The sequence below is a fragment of the Ranitomeya imitator genome, chromosome 6, assembly GCF_032444005.1.
Source record: "Ranitomeya imitator isolate aRanImi1 chromosome 6, aRanImi1.pri, whole genome shotgun sequence".
Lineage (NCBI taxonomy): Eukaryota > Metazoa > Chordata > Amphibia > Anura > Dendrobatidae > Ranitomeya > Ranitomeya imitator.
Window position 1 is genome coordinate 423,390,872 of NC_091287.1, and position 15,015 is coordinate 423,405,886.

At 44.1% G+C, this 15,015-nt stretch overlaps 1 protein-coding gene across 5 annotated transcripts in view; it reads left to right on the forward strand.

Moving 5' to 3' along the window:
* The window catches only part of SNTG1 (syntrophin gamma 1), a 1,229,644-nt gene that overhangs the window by 364,212 nt on the left and 850,417 nt on the right, over nt 1–15,015 (forward strand). For 2 of the 5 annotated variants that reach the window (XM_069731324.1, XM_069731328.1), the window contains exon 2: nt 2,798–2,939. The exons of the other annotated variants lie outside the window; for them this stretch is intronic. The gene's annotated coding sequence lies outside the window, so the exon portion shown is untranslated. The remainder of the gene's footprint in view (nt 1–2,797; nt 2,940–15,015) is intronic. 5 annotated transcript variants of the gene reach the window in all.

Sequence of the window (15,015 nt, forward strand, 5' to 3'; positions counted from 1 at the left end):
TCAAATGTGATGTGGTCCCTAAGAAAATATGGTGTTGTAAAAATGGGAAATTGCTGGTCAACTTTTAACCCTTATAACTCCCTAACAAAAAAAAATTTTGTTTCCAAAATTGTGCTGATGTAAAGTAGACATGTGGGAAATGTTATTTATTAACTATTTTTTGTGACATATCTCTCTGATTTAAGGGCATAAAAATACAAAGTTTGAAAATTGCAAAATTTTAAATTTTTTTGTCATATTTTCATTTTTTTCATAAATAATCGCAAGTAATATCGAAGAAATGTTACCACTAACATGAAGTACAATATGTCACGAAAAAACAATCTCAGAATCAGCGGGATCCGTTGAAGCGTTCCAGAGTTATAACCTCATAAAGTGACAGTGGTCAGAATTGCAAAAATTGGCTCGGCCATTAAGTACCAAATTGGCTCTGTCACTAAGGGGTTAAAAATTGATATGAAGACAAAAATAATTTAAGGTGGTTTATTGTCAACACATTTCAGAGTCAATTTGATTCCTCAATTGTCTCTGAAACACATGAACAATAAACCACCTTAAATTATTTTAGTCTTTGGATCCATTTTTAAATCAGCAGGGCGCTTGAAGCCCATCAAACTGGCTCTTTTTACATCACATACCCCTCTTTGGATAATGCAGCATCTGACAGCGATGAAACAATAGTGGTTGTGGGCAGATTACTGCAATCATCAACCCTAAAGGTACTGTCACACTAGACGATATCGCTAGCGATCCGTGACGTTGCAGCGTCCTCGCTAGCGATATCGTCCAGTGTGACAGGCAGCAGCGATCAGGCCCCTGCTGGGAGATCACTGGTCGGGGAAGAAAGTCCAGAACTTTATTTCATCGCTGGACTCCCCGTAGACATCGCTGAATCGGCGTGTGTGACACCGATTCAGCGATGTCTTCACTGGTAACCAGGGTAAACATCGGGTAACTAAGCGCAGGGCCGCGCTTAGTAACCCGATGTTTACCCTGGTTACCAGCGTAAAAAAACAAACAGTACATACTTACATTCAGCTGTCTGTCCCTTGCCGTCTGGTTCCTGCACTGACTGCTGGCCGTAAAGTGAAAGCAGAGCACAGCCACAGCGGTGAGTCACCGCTGTGTGACTCACCGCTGTGCTGTGCTTTCACTTTCACTTTACGGCCAGCAGTCAGTGCAGGAACCAGACGGCAAGGGACAGACAGCTGAATGTAAGTATGTACTGTTTGTTTTTTTACGCTGGTAACCAGGGTAAACATTGGGTTACTAAGCGCGGCCCTGCGCTTAGTTACCCGATGTTTACCCTGGTTACCGGGGACCTCGGGATCGTTGGTCGCTGGAGAGCTGTCTGTGTGACAGCTCTCCAGCGACCAAACAGCGACGCTGCAGCGATCCGGATCGTTGTCGGTATCGCTGCAGCGTCGCTAAGTGTGACGGTACCTTAATACTCAGAAAATACCCTATTATGCTTTGCATCCTTGTTTTAAAGTATACAATGGTTAAATAAACCTCAAAGTACATAATAGGATTCACCCACTGTGACTCCAGAATGCTGTAGATAAGGCCCCGATGCTTGTGGGCTTAGCTCATCTTCCATTTTGGTGGTGACAGGTTCCCTTTAACATCCAGAAGAAAACATACATCACCACAAATGAAAAAGGAGCCAATAGAACAAATGTGCCATGAAGTGAATATATATTTGACCAGAGCGAAATATAAATATATATATATATATATAGATATATATTTATATTTCGCTCTGGTCAAATTTGAGCAAACTGTCAAATTTATCCACAGCAGTTTTAGTTGATTCAGAAATAAGCAATATTACTTTAATATTATAATGTTCTGTTTGCTCAATTACTTTATTGAAATTAAAAATATACAGTTATATGAAAAAGTTTGAGCACCCCTATTAATCTTAAGCTTAATGTTTTATAAAAATTGGTTTTTTTTGCAACAGCTATTTCAGTTTCATATATCTAATAACTGTTGGACACAGTAATGTTTCTGCCTTGAAATGAGGTTTATTGTACTAACAGAAAATGTGCAATCTGCATTCAAACAAAATTTGACAGGTGCATAAATATGGGCACCCCACCAGAAAAGTGACATTGATATTTAGTAGATACTCCTTTTGCAAAAATAACAGCCTCTAGTCGCTTCCTGTAGCTTTTAATGAGTTCTTGGATCCTAGATGAAGGTATTTTGACCATTACTCTTTACAAAACAATTCCAGTTCAGTTAAGTTTGATGGTCGCCGAGCATGGACAGCCCTCTTCAAATGATCCCACAGATGTTCAATGATATTCAGGTCTGGGGACTGGGATGGCCATTCCAGAACATTGTAATTGTTCCTCTGCATGAATGCCTGAGTAGATTTGAAGCGGTGTTTGGATCATTGTCTTGCTGAAAGATCCATCCCCTGCGTAACTTCAACTTTTTCACTGATTCATGAATATTATTGTCAAGAATCTGCTGATACTGAGAGGAATCCATGCATCCCTCAACTTTAACAAGATTCCCGGTGCCGGCATTGGCCACATAGATGCTGCAGCTCTCTGGAGGTGGTCTGAGGATTGTCCTTGACTGATCTCACCATTCTTCTTCTCTGCCTTTCTGATGTTTTTCTTGGACAGCCACTTCTGGCCTTAACAAGAACTGTACCTGTGTTCTTCCATTTCCTTACTATGTTCCTCAGAGTGGAAATTGACAGGTTAAATCTCTGAGACAGCTTTTTGTATCCTTCCGCTGAACAACTATGTTGAATAATCTTATTTTTTCTTGTTTTCAGATCATTAGACAGTTGTTTTGAGGAGCCCATGATCCCACTCTTCATAGGAGGTTCAAACAGGAGAACAACTTGCAAGTGGCCACTTTAAGTAGCTTTTCTCACGATTGCATACACCTGGCTATGAAGTTCAAAGCTCAATGAGGTCAGAAAACCAAAATAAGTGCTTTATTAAATCAGTAAAATGTAGGTAGGAGTATTTAAAACAAGAGAATGATAAGGGTGCCCATACTTATGCACATGTCAAATTTTGTTTGAATGCAGATTGCACATTTTCTGTTAGAACAATAAACCTCATTTCAAGGCAGAAACATTACTGTGTCCAACAGTTATTAGATATATGAAACTGAAATAGCTGTTGCAAAAAAAAAAACAATTTTTATAAAACATTAAGCTTAAGATTAATAGGGGTGCCCAAACTTTTTCATATAACTGTATATGTATAATTGTTCTGCATAGATTGTGGAAAAGCCATCAGAATAATTTGCACTGATGTGGACAATGTTTTCCATTCCAGCATTGCCTTGGATAATTTTGGCTGGATTTTCCCTTTTAAGATGCGATATCCCGTATTTCACATACAAGCCTTAATTAAATTTTACAACCTAAAGCTCTTAGATGCATATTTTAACCAGCTGGATGTATATTGAAGTTGTACAACAAAAATGAGGTAAAGATTATTCATGGCTGGATGAGATCTTCATTAGGCATTTAAAAAACAGAAAAACGCATGACCAAAGAGCTAGATTTGCCTATTCATTTTACTCATTGAACAGAGACTGTAATCAATGAGTAATTCTATTGAAAAGTGGAAAAAAATGGGAAAAGCTCCACTTTTAAGACTGTTGATGATAGGTGAGTATTATTAGTAGCATGTAAGCAGAGGTTTTCAAAGCATTACCTTTAGGGATGAGTAGGCCTGTGGAAGTTCGGGTTCTAGTATCCGATCAAACTTCGGGTACCAGAACTGGGCTTGAATTTCAACCAGAACCAGAATCCCATTGAAAACAATTGTTCCAAACTTTGAGCTATAAAAAATCTCCCTCCCTACTTCCCTCTTTCTCTCTCTCTTTCTCTCCTTCCTCTCAGACTTCCCTTGGAAACTCCAAACAGTGCAACTGACTTCTGGCACAAGTCTGTGTTTGATTTTTAGCACCAGACACTAACTGGTCAGTATGAACCCCGTTTTGGGTTTGCTCATCTCTAATTACCAGTAACAATTTACTACCATAGGTACATGTATGCAGAGCTAGGATTCTTATTCATATAACTTCATTTTCCATTACCTTGGCTAAAAATCCAGTATTTTTGATATTCAGTGAACCCTTCCAAAAAGATTACCAAAGTTTGGTTTGGGTACCATTAATGTAGCTGAACTTCCACCAGAACCCAAACCCCATTAGAATTTTAGAGCTCTTTCTTTCTCTCTGCAACGGACTTCCCCTGGAGCGCCGAACATTGCAATGGACTTCTCAAGTCCGTACTCAGCATTTAGCACTAGACACTAACTGTCCGACTTTTAAGTTTGAGTTCGCTCATCTCTACTCCTTATCCAGAAAAAAATTCCTAGTTATAGATTTTTAGTTACCCCATGAATTTTGCATGCTAGCAATTCTAGAAAACTACTTTTAATTCATTTTTTGGTGGTCGTCTGATTAAGGTTTCATAGTACAGTATGTACAATGTTATGTTCACATCACAAGTGAAAGAAAATTATCTATACAGATTCTGTAGTGGACTTTGTTGCAGATTTTGTTGGGATCTTACTGCAGATTTTATTCTTCTGTGCATTGCAGCCCTCGTGTCCTGAATTCAAATACCACCAAGGACAACATCAATATGAAGTTTGCATATTTTATTGTGTTTGCGCAGTTTTTTTTCCATGTTGTCCAGTTTCCTCCTGCACTCCAAATACATACTGATAGGGAATCTGGATCTAGATTCAAAGCCCCGTTGAGGACAGTTATAATACTGTTTGTTAAGCGCTGAGGAATATGATGGTGCTATATAAATAAAAGAATAAAAAGCAAACAAAGCCCTAATCTAAGGCTCTGATTTCACAATGAGTAGTTTGCTCGTTTTTGATGTTGCGGTTACTGCAGCAATTCTGTACAAATAGCTAAAAATATGTACGTGGATTTATTTAGTTTTGTTTAGTGAGTTTTTTTTACATGCATTTTTATCGAGTTGGTTCCTTTGTAGATTTTGTTTATTACTAGTGTGCAAAGTTTTCAATAAAAAAATACTTTGTTCTGGAAACTTTCTGTTTACTCCGTAACATGGCTTTGATAAAACTTGGTAAAGTTATGTGTGGATTACATGAATCTTTACTGCATTTCTACTGTTCGTTTCCGTATACAAGGAATATCTGCAATTAAAATGCATATATACTGCAAGAGAAATTAGCATGCTACAGATTTCATAATTTCAAAACAGAATGGTTTCTGCAACATAAATATGCACCAGAAAAAATTGCACCAAATAATACTTGTGGGAACTTACAGTAAAGGATATGATATAATTGAATGGTGACTGGAAAGTTGCAATGTTTTATTTTCAAAAAATGATAAAAAAAACCTATGGATAACATTGTTTGCTATATTTTTCCTATCTGTAGTATGCTATTTTATTGTAGTCAAAGCAGATGCTTGAAATAAATTCGGTATAATTTATCATTGCATTGACTGAATCAGCCCACAGCGGGTGTTACTTCTTTTTATTATAAATCCTTTTCAGGTCCTATAAAGTACATAACTCGGTAAACATTTATGAACAATTTGTAGTTATGCACTATATTCTGAGTAACAATAATTACACTGTTTTACCACCAAATTGGTTCTGAGATGAAAACAATTAAACTCAACTAATATTATGGTGCTGGAAATTAATATGATGCTTAAATTCATTGATTGGCTCTAATTTTCAAGATCCAGAGGAGGTTGTAATAACTTATGATACTTTTCATGTAGGTTTATAGAAAATAGAGTTTTTATAATTTCATTATCACTATTGCATTGTTAGTAGCTAGTATACCACATCATCTATTTAGTCTATTGAGCCTTCAGAATTCTATCATCTAAGAGTGACCAATCAAAAACACCAACTCAGTTCCGATGGTGTAATACTAATTACAAATGCATCACCTACTTTTTTAAATGCTCTCTGTGCAATGTATAGTTTTAAAATTTCTTAGCTTAGTTTCTTTGCATATTATCATATTTCTACATGTTCTTTCAGATATGTCTCATTCTTGCATTAACAAAGTGGATAGTTTTTGCTACATATGTGGAGAAGTCAATTTTTAGTCACAAAGGTGAAACGTGACCACTGACCACCTTAATGAGGAAAGCCTACAGCCTGTATTTTGGCTGCAGAATAAGAGATCAGGATAATACTTTGGGCTCCACACATATGCTGCAACATATGTGTGTGGAGACACGAGGTTAAGTGGGTGCTCTCATCCGCTGGCCTGTCTTTAGAAACACCACATGGACAAGGGCTCATCACACTGAATGCCTGTACTACTTTCCACTGTCAAAGCAAAAGAGGGGAGAAGCCACCACTGCTTAGGGTCAAAACGCAATACATAAAGTGCACATGCACATATTGATTTCTAACAGTATTTCAAAATGAGACATTTAGCAAACAATTGATCAATTCTTCCCACTGGGCAGAATACTACTCAAACATCACTGGGTAAAGGTTTCACAATGGGGTAATACTTTACTGAATCAACAACAGTAAATAACATATAGCACAGTCGCAGCAAGTACATAAGTTAGTGCAAATGCCAGAGTGTCACCCTTCTTCTGGCTTGAGAGGAATTAGAACATCAGCAACTTTGGGGCTTGCAGGTCAACTACTCCAACCAGTAGTACCCCTCTTTTGGTGGGCACCCACAGAGAAGAGGCAGTGGCAAACTTAGGAAGCTGATAGAGTCCATTAAGGTATGTAGCCAGGTGACTTAATTGTCTGAATGTGGGATCTCCAAACATCTCCATGGGTTCAGTGATGGGCAGTCGATCAAATCTGTATTCCTCTGGTTGGAGCCATGGTTCCTTGGCTGCTGTCCTCTAGTTTATCTGTAGAAGAAGAAAGGTCCCTAATATACCCACATCTGTTCTTCAGGGCATCATCTGCAAGTTTGGGGGAAGTGGGAGGAGATAATCCCTCATTGTTTGAATGTTCAATTAATCTGCATATTTTACCCAATACTGATACAATAGGTAGTCAGCAGGTATTCAGCAAATTAACAAACATTGTGTTAGGAGTCGAGTTTCCTCTGCTGCACAGGGGGAATCTTGATCCGTCTCCGCTGCGGTCTCCCATTCTCCTCCAGCCGCAGTGGAGTCTGCTCAGCAGGGACGTCGCTCCCAGTGTCTTGCTCGCTCTCACTCTGTACAGAGAGTTACTGCTGCTTCTTCAGCTCCTGCCATTAAAGTCAGTGCTGGTCAGCGGCGAACGGACTTCCCTGGGACTAAGTCCTTGTTTGCGCACACTGAGCATGCCCAGAGCAAGATCCCGTTGGAGATCGAGGGTCATGTGCTCTGGCTCTGCAGCGCATTTCATTGGTCCTCTTGGCAGGTCTTGGAAGGGCAAAGTTTCTGTGGCCACTTCCTGTCCTGCAATTATATAAACTGCGCATGACCGCATGGCCATGCGCTAGTGTACAATTGAATACGTGTGTTTGTTGTGAGTGCAAGTCGTTCATTAAATACCCCTACCCTATTGTATGACTGTTCACGTATGGAGTATGGCTGCTATCTAGAGCCCGACAAATCACTCAACGTGTCACACACGTATCAGCGTCTATTGCTGTGACCGCCAGTGCGGCGCCACGTGCCAGTAGTGCGCTTCCTGACCCACGTCTGGGTGCTTAGTGGTGCCTGCCAGCACGGCACAGTTCGCACTTCGGTGCTCTAATTATAAGAGTTGCCTAACACACCCTGTTGTGGTGTTGTGCCAGCAAGGGTCTAATCGGACTTCAATCCTAGTTGGGGTTAAGTTCGCTGACTGCTTGCTCGCCTTCTATGTGCGGTACCGCGAACCTGTGACGCAACAGGATCGCTTCCTTCACGTTGGGTGAAGTTTAACCCACGCGAGTATACTTATGAGTACCGCCATATAGTCCGTCATTACTCAGCAGCAGGTTCCATCTCTGCACGGTGGACCCCGGGCTACGAACGCACCGTACACTATCAGTCTTATTATTTGGTGCGTTCCGCTAGCCCTAACATTACACTAGCGCCAGGGTCTGGCTAGTGATGACGGACAAACAGCAATCCCTGCGGTATATACAGCAGCTGGAGGGTAGGTTGGCAGCTCTCGAGAGCGCAACCTCAGCTGTGGATGTTACCGCAGTTGCTGTACAGGCTGCCAGCGTGGCTGCAGCAACTTTGTCCATTGCCACCCCTGTTCCGACATTTTCTCGCCTCCTGCTGCCAGAAACATTTTCTGGTAATAGCAAATTTTGTAGGGGATTCGTGAATCAGTGCTCTATTCATCTCGAGCTTCTGGCTGCACGTTTCCCCACAGAGCGGGCTAAGGTGGGATTTATTGTGTCTCTATTGTCGGACAGGGCGTTGGAATGGGCTACGCCGCTGTGGGAGCGTGGCGATCATGTGGTGCAGAGTGCTCCTCTGTTTTTGAGCACTTTAAAACAGGTCTTTTTAGGACCTCAAGTCACCCATGACACTGCGCTCCAACTGCTGGCATTAACTCAGGGTGAGTCCTTGGTCAGTCATTTTGCCGTCCAATTCCGCACTTTAGCATCTGAGCTGGAATGGTCGGATAAAGCTCTTATCCCCATATTTTGGAGGGGCTTGGCTGACCATGTAAAGGACGCTCTGGCCACTAGGGAGATTCCTGCCACACTGGAGGAGTTAATAACAGTCTCCACTCGAATTGACCTCCGTTTTAACGAGCGGAGGTTAGAGCGAGCCCAGTGTAGGCAGAGGTTTCGGCTGGCTCCTACTTTCGCCAAACCTCTGGAATCTCCGGTCCTGGTTCCTGAGTCACATGAGGCCAGGGAACTGTCACAAGCGGGACCTAAGTCCCGGACCGCTTGTGCACTCAGGGTCTGTCATGTTTGCCAGCAGTCTGGACATTTAGCCACCAGATGTCCTCAGCGGTCGAGGAAACGTCAGCGTCTAGTGGTCGTAGGTGGAGGTACACTAGACACGGCGACGTTTGCCTCTAAATTGTCCTTTAAGGGGACAATTATTATAGGCTCATTCTCCCACTCGGTAGAGCTCTGCGTGGATTCTGGGGCGGAGGGCAATTTTATGTCTTCTGCCTTCGCCCAATGCCACACAATACCTCTGGTTATGCTAGCTCAACCTGTAACGGTACGAGTGGTGAATGGGTTGACACTGCGATCACAGATAACTCACCAGACCATCCCTTTTACTCTGTCCATGTCGCCATCTCATCAGGAGATTATTTCCCTGCTCGTCATTCCAGAGGGAATTGATGAAGTCCTGTTGGGAATACCTTGGCTACGGTACCACTCTCCTCACATCGAGTGGTCCTCAGGCAGAATTCTGGGATGGGGTGAATCTTGTGGGGGTAGGTGTCAGAGGGAGTGCGTTCAGGTAGCTACAACTGAGGTACCCGCAGATCTTTCCTCTCTCCCCAAGCAGTATTGGTCGTATGCAGACGTATTCTCCAAAAAGGCGGCGGAGACCCTTCCGCCCCATCGCCCCTATGACTGTCCTATTGACCTCTTGCCTGGTGCTGAGCCTCCCCGGGGTCGAGTCTATCCACTATCTCTCCCGGAGATGGAGGCAATGTCACAGTACATCCAGGAAAATCTGGCAAGAGGGTTCATCAGGAAGTCAGTGTCACCTGCTGGGGCAGGGTTCTTCTTCGTGCAGAAGAAGAGTGGGGAATTGCGTCCATGCATAGACTACAGGGGTCTTAACGCCATCACCGTTAAGAATAAATACCCTTTGCCTTTGATATCTGAACTGTTCGATAGGCTTCGGGGAGCAAGGGTATTTACTAAATTAGATCTGCGGGGTGCTTACAACCTGATTCGCATCCATGAGGGGGACGAATGGAAGACGGCTTTTAACACCAGGGATGGGCACTATGAATATCTGTTGATGCCCTTTGGGCTCTGTAATGCCCCAGCCGTTTTCCAAGACTTTGTCAACGATATCTTCCGGGATATGCTTTCCACCTCGGTCGTAGTCTATCTGGATGATATTCTCATCTACTCTCCAGATATTGACTCCCACCGGAGAGATGTTTGCAAAGTCTTCGACCTCCTACGGGCAAACTCCCTCTATGCCAAGTTGGAGAAGTGTATGTTTGAGCAGGAGTCCTTACCTTTCCTAGGCTACATCATCTCAGCCCAGGGATTGGCTATGGATCCTGCCAAACTACAGGCTGTGATGGACTGGCAGGAACCCCATTCTCTTAAAGCGGTGCAGCGCTTTATGGGGTTCATCAATTATTATCGCCAGTTCATCCTGCATTTCTCAACTTTGGTAGCTCCCTTGGTTGCCCTCACCAAGAAGGGGGCGAATCCCAAATTGTGGTCTGAGGAGGTCTCCAAGGCTTTTATCTCTATAAAGTCACACTTCGCTAGCGCTTCCATTCTTCATCGCCCCGATGTTGATAAGCCATTTATCATGGGGGTGGATGCCTCTTCTGTTGGTGCTGGAGCAGTCCTCTTCCAAAAGGATGCTCAAGGTCGGAAGCATCCTTGCTTCTTTTTCTCCAAGACCTTCGCACCAGCAGAGAGGAATTATTCCATCGGGGACAGGGAGTTGCTAGCCATGAAGTTGGCTTTCTCGGAGTGGAGACATCTCTTGGAGGGAGCACGTTTTCCCATCCAAGTCTTCACAGATCACAAAAATTTGGTGTATCTGCAGACAGCTCAGCGGTTGAATTCTCGCCAGGCCAGATGGTCCTTGTTCTTCTCCCGGTTTCATTTCACCCTCCATTTCCTTTCTGGGGAGAAGAACATTCGGGCTGACGCTCTCTCTCTCTCCGTTGTGTCATCTGCGGAGGAGGAGGAGGAGCCTCGGCTTATTGTCCCCACCGAGAGTTTGAGAACTGTGGCCCCGGTTTCGCTGGAGTCTGTGCCCCCGGGCAAGACTTTTGTTCCATCTAGTTTGCGACCGGAGGTTCTCTCTTGGGCGCACTTGTCCAGGGTGGGTGGACATTTTGGTACTAAAAGGACATCAGAGTTACTGGCGAGGACATACTGGTGGCCGCATATGGCTCGTGATGTCGCGGAGTACGTTCGGGCGTGTGTCTCTTGCGCCAGGAACAAGACTCCTCGGCAACGGCCAGCTGGGTTGCTTTATCCTCTGCCCGTGGCTGACAGGCCCTGGAAGATGGTCGGGATTGACTTTGTGGTTGGCTTACCCAAGTCTCGTAATTGCACCATTATCTGGGTGATCACCGATCATTTTTCCAAAATGGTGCATTTGGTGCCTCTTCCACGGCTACCATCTGCACGGGCGTTGGCTGTCTTGTTTATCAAGCATATCTTTCGCTTACACGGTATGCCAGACAAAATTGTTAGTGACCGGGGTCCCCAGTTTGTGTCTCGATTCTGGAGGGAGCTATGTCGTCTACTCAGTATTGAGTTAAATCTCTCTTCGGCATATCATCCCGAGACGAATGGGTTGGTAGAAAGGGCCAACCAGACCTTGGTCACATATCTGCAACATTTTGTTTCTGCCAGACAGGATGACTGGGCATCCTTGCTACCGTGGGCAGAGTTTGCACTTAACAATGCCGTAGCTGACTCTACCGGTCAGACTCCATTCCTCTTAAATTACGGCCAGCATCCGCGTGTTCCTGTGCCCATGCCTGTGTCTTCCGCTGATTCCAGGGTGGCAGACTGGGCTGTGGAGGCACGGGATATTTGGGATCGCACGCAGGATGCCATTCGGGCCTCCAAGGAGAGAATGAGGTCCTCCGCCGATGTTCATCGGCGCCCCGCTCCGACTTTTGCCCCTGGCGACTTGGTGTGGCTCTCCGCCCGTAACATCAGGCTGCGAGTTGAGTCCACTAAGTTTGCTCCTCGCTACTTGGGTCCCTTCAAGGTTCTCGAACAGGTTAATCCTGTGGTCTACCGCCTGGCTCTTCCTCCACGCTTGGGTATCACCGACACCTTTCATGTGTCCCTCTTGAAACCCGTATACATGTCCCGGTATTCCGAGTCATCTGCCGGGACATCAGGTTCGTCTACGGACGATTACGAGGTGAACGCTATTTTGGGGTGCAAGGTGGTACGCGGCAAAAAGTTTTATTTGGTGGATTGGAAGGCTTATGGTCCAGAGGACAGGTCTTGGGAGCCTGCTGAAAACATTCGGGCCCCACAGCTCATTGCTGCCTTCGAGCGTAGCGAGGCCCAAGGAGGGGGGGGCCCTAGGAGGGGGGTAATGTTAGGAGTCGAGTTTCCTCTGCTGCACAGGGGGAATCTCGATCCATCTCCGCTGCGGTCTCCCATTCTCCTCCAGCCGCAGTGGAGTCTGCTCAGCAGGGACGTCGCTCCCAGTGTCTTGCTCGCTCTCACTCTGTACAGAGAGTTACTGCTGCTTCTTCAGCTCCTGCCATTAAAGTCAGTGCTGGTCAGCGGCGAGCGGACTTCCCTGGGACTAAGTCCTTGTTTGCGCACACTGAGCATGCCCAGAGCAAGATCTCCCTTTGGAGATCGAGGGTCATGTGCTCTGGCTCTGCAGCGCATTCCATTGGTCCTCTTGGCAGGTCTTGGAAGGGCAAAGTTTCTGTGGCCACTTCCTGTCCTGCAATTATATAAACTGCGCATGACCGCACGGCCATGCGCTAGTGTACAATTGAATACGTGTGTTTGTTGTGAGTGCAAGTCATTCAATAAATACCCCTACCCTATTGTATGACTGTTCGCGTATGGAGTATGGCTGCTATCTAGCGCCCGACAAATCACTCAACGTGTCACACACGTATCAGCGTCTATTGCTGTGACCGCCAGTGCGGCGCCACGCACCAGTAGTGCGCTTCCTGACCCACATCTGGGTGCTTAGTGGTGCCTGCCAGCACGGCACAGTTCGCACTTCGGTGCTCTAATTATAAGAGTTGCCTAACACACCCTGTTGCGGTGTTGTGCCAGCAAGGGTCTAATCGGACTTCAATCCTAGTTGGGGTTAAGTTCGCTGACTGCTTGCTCGCCTTCTATGTGCGGTACTGCGACCCTGTGACGCAACAGGATCGCTTCCTTCACATTGGGTGAAGTTTAACCCACGCGAGTATACTTATGAGTACCGCCATATAGTCCGTCATTACTCAGCAGCAGGTTCCATCTCTGCACGGTGGACCCTGGGCTACGAACGCACCGTACACTATCAGTCTTATTATTTGGTGCGTTCTGCTAGCCCTAACACATTGTATTTTCAATTTACCTGCCCCTTTGTCCCTCAAGGATAGTAAAACAATCCATAGGGACTGATTCAATAGGTAGCCAGCAACCATTCAACAAATCAACAAAGATCAATTCAACTTACAAAAAGTGTCAACATTCATGCTCTTATGAAAAAAAGCTCACGACTCTAGGCCTACTGAATAATATGTCTGGCATAATTAAGAAAAAAATGTGGTGTCATCATAATGTGCACCACATCTTACCCAGTGGTTACATGGGAAGAGACAATCTATGCATTGTGCAGTCAAAATGATCTGGAGAGAGCCAGGCGATAACACTACCAATTGCTATTTGTGCATGGTGCCCTCCATTAGGAAAGGAGTTTCAAGGAATTAATGGACTCTACAGTATCCAAATATTTCATCTGCAATATGCCCAGTATCACACAAAGAAGAGCTGCCAGTTCCAAAAGAACCAGAAACATTTTGAGTCGAGTTGTGTGAGGAAGAAGCTGGTACTTGGGGTCATGAAGCATCTTCCTCTCAAGACACAGACATTCAGTCAGCAACCTCAACTGAACTACACCTTATAACACAAAGTGAACTGAACAGTCTTGTTAGAGATTTAGATGTTCCCAATAGTAAGGCTGAGCTTTTAAGTTCCAAGCTATAGCAGTGGAATCTCCCAGTAAGCATGATTGGATTTCTTTTTTCTGTAACCAACAAGATCAGAAGCTCTGAAGATAAGTGATAATCCAGAAGAGTGTAAGGTCTTTACCCATTCATCCATAGCAAGCCTAAAAGCTATCTTGTTGCATAATGGCAAGGCACTACCTTCTAATCCGGTTAGTTATGCAGTCCACATGAAAGATACCTATGATGACATGAAACAGCTGTTGAGGTACTTGAACTATTAACAGCGTTTGTGGCCCCCCTATGCTGACTTAACCCCTTCATGACCGGGGGATTTTTCGTTTTTCCGTGTTCGTTTTTCGCTCCCCTCCTTCCCAGAGCCATAACTTTTTTATTTTTCCGTCAATTTGGCCATGTGAGGGCTTATTTTTTGCGGGACGAGTTGTACTTTTGAACGACATCATTGGTTTTAGCATGTCGTGTACTAGAAAACGGGAAAAAAATTCCAAGTGCGGTGAAATTGCAAAAAAAGTGCAATCCCACATTGGTTTTTTGTTTGGCTTTTTTGCTAGGTTCACTGAATGCTAAAAATGACCTGCCATTATGATTCTCCAGGTCATTACGAGTTCATAGACACCAAACATGACTAGGTTATTTTTTATCTAAGTGGTGAAAAAAAATTCCAAACTTTGCTAAAAAAAAAAAAAAAAAATTGCGCCATTTTCCGATACTCGTAGCGTCTCCATTTTTCGTGATCTGGGGTCGGTTGAGGGCTTATTTTTTGCGTGCCGAGATGACGTTTTTAATGATAGCATTTCGGTGCAGATACGTTCTTTTGATCGCCCGTTATTGCATTTTAATGCAATGTCGCGGCGACCAAAAAAACGTAATTCTGGCGTTTTGAGTTTTTTTCCCGCTACGCTGTTTAGCGATCAGGTTAATACTTTTTTTTATTTGATAGATCGGGCAATTCTGAGCGCGGCGATACCAAATATGCGTAGATTTGATATTTTTTTTATTGATTTTTTTTGATTGGGGCGAAAGGGGGGTGATTTAAACTTTTATGTTTTTTTTATTTTTTTCACATTTTTTTAAACTTTTTTTTTTAACTTTTGCCATGCTTCAATAGCCTCCATGGGAGGCTAGAAGCAGGCACAGCACGATCGGCTCTGCTACATAGCAGCGATCTGCTGATCGCTGCTATGTAGCAGAATTGCACGTGTGCTGTG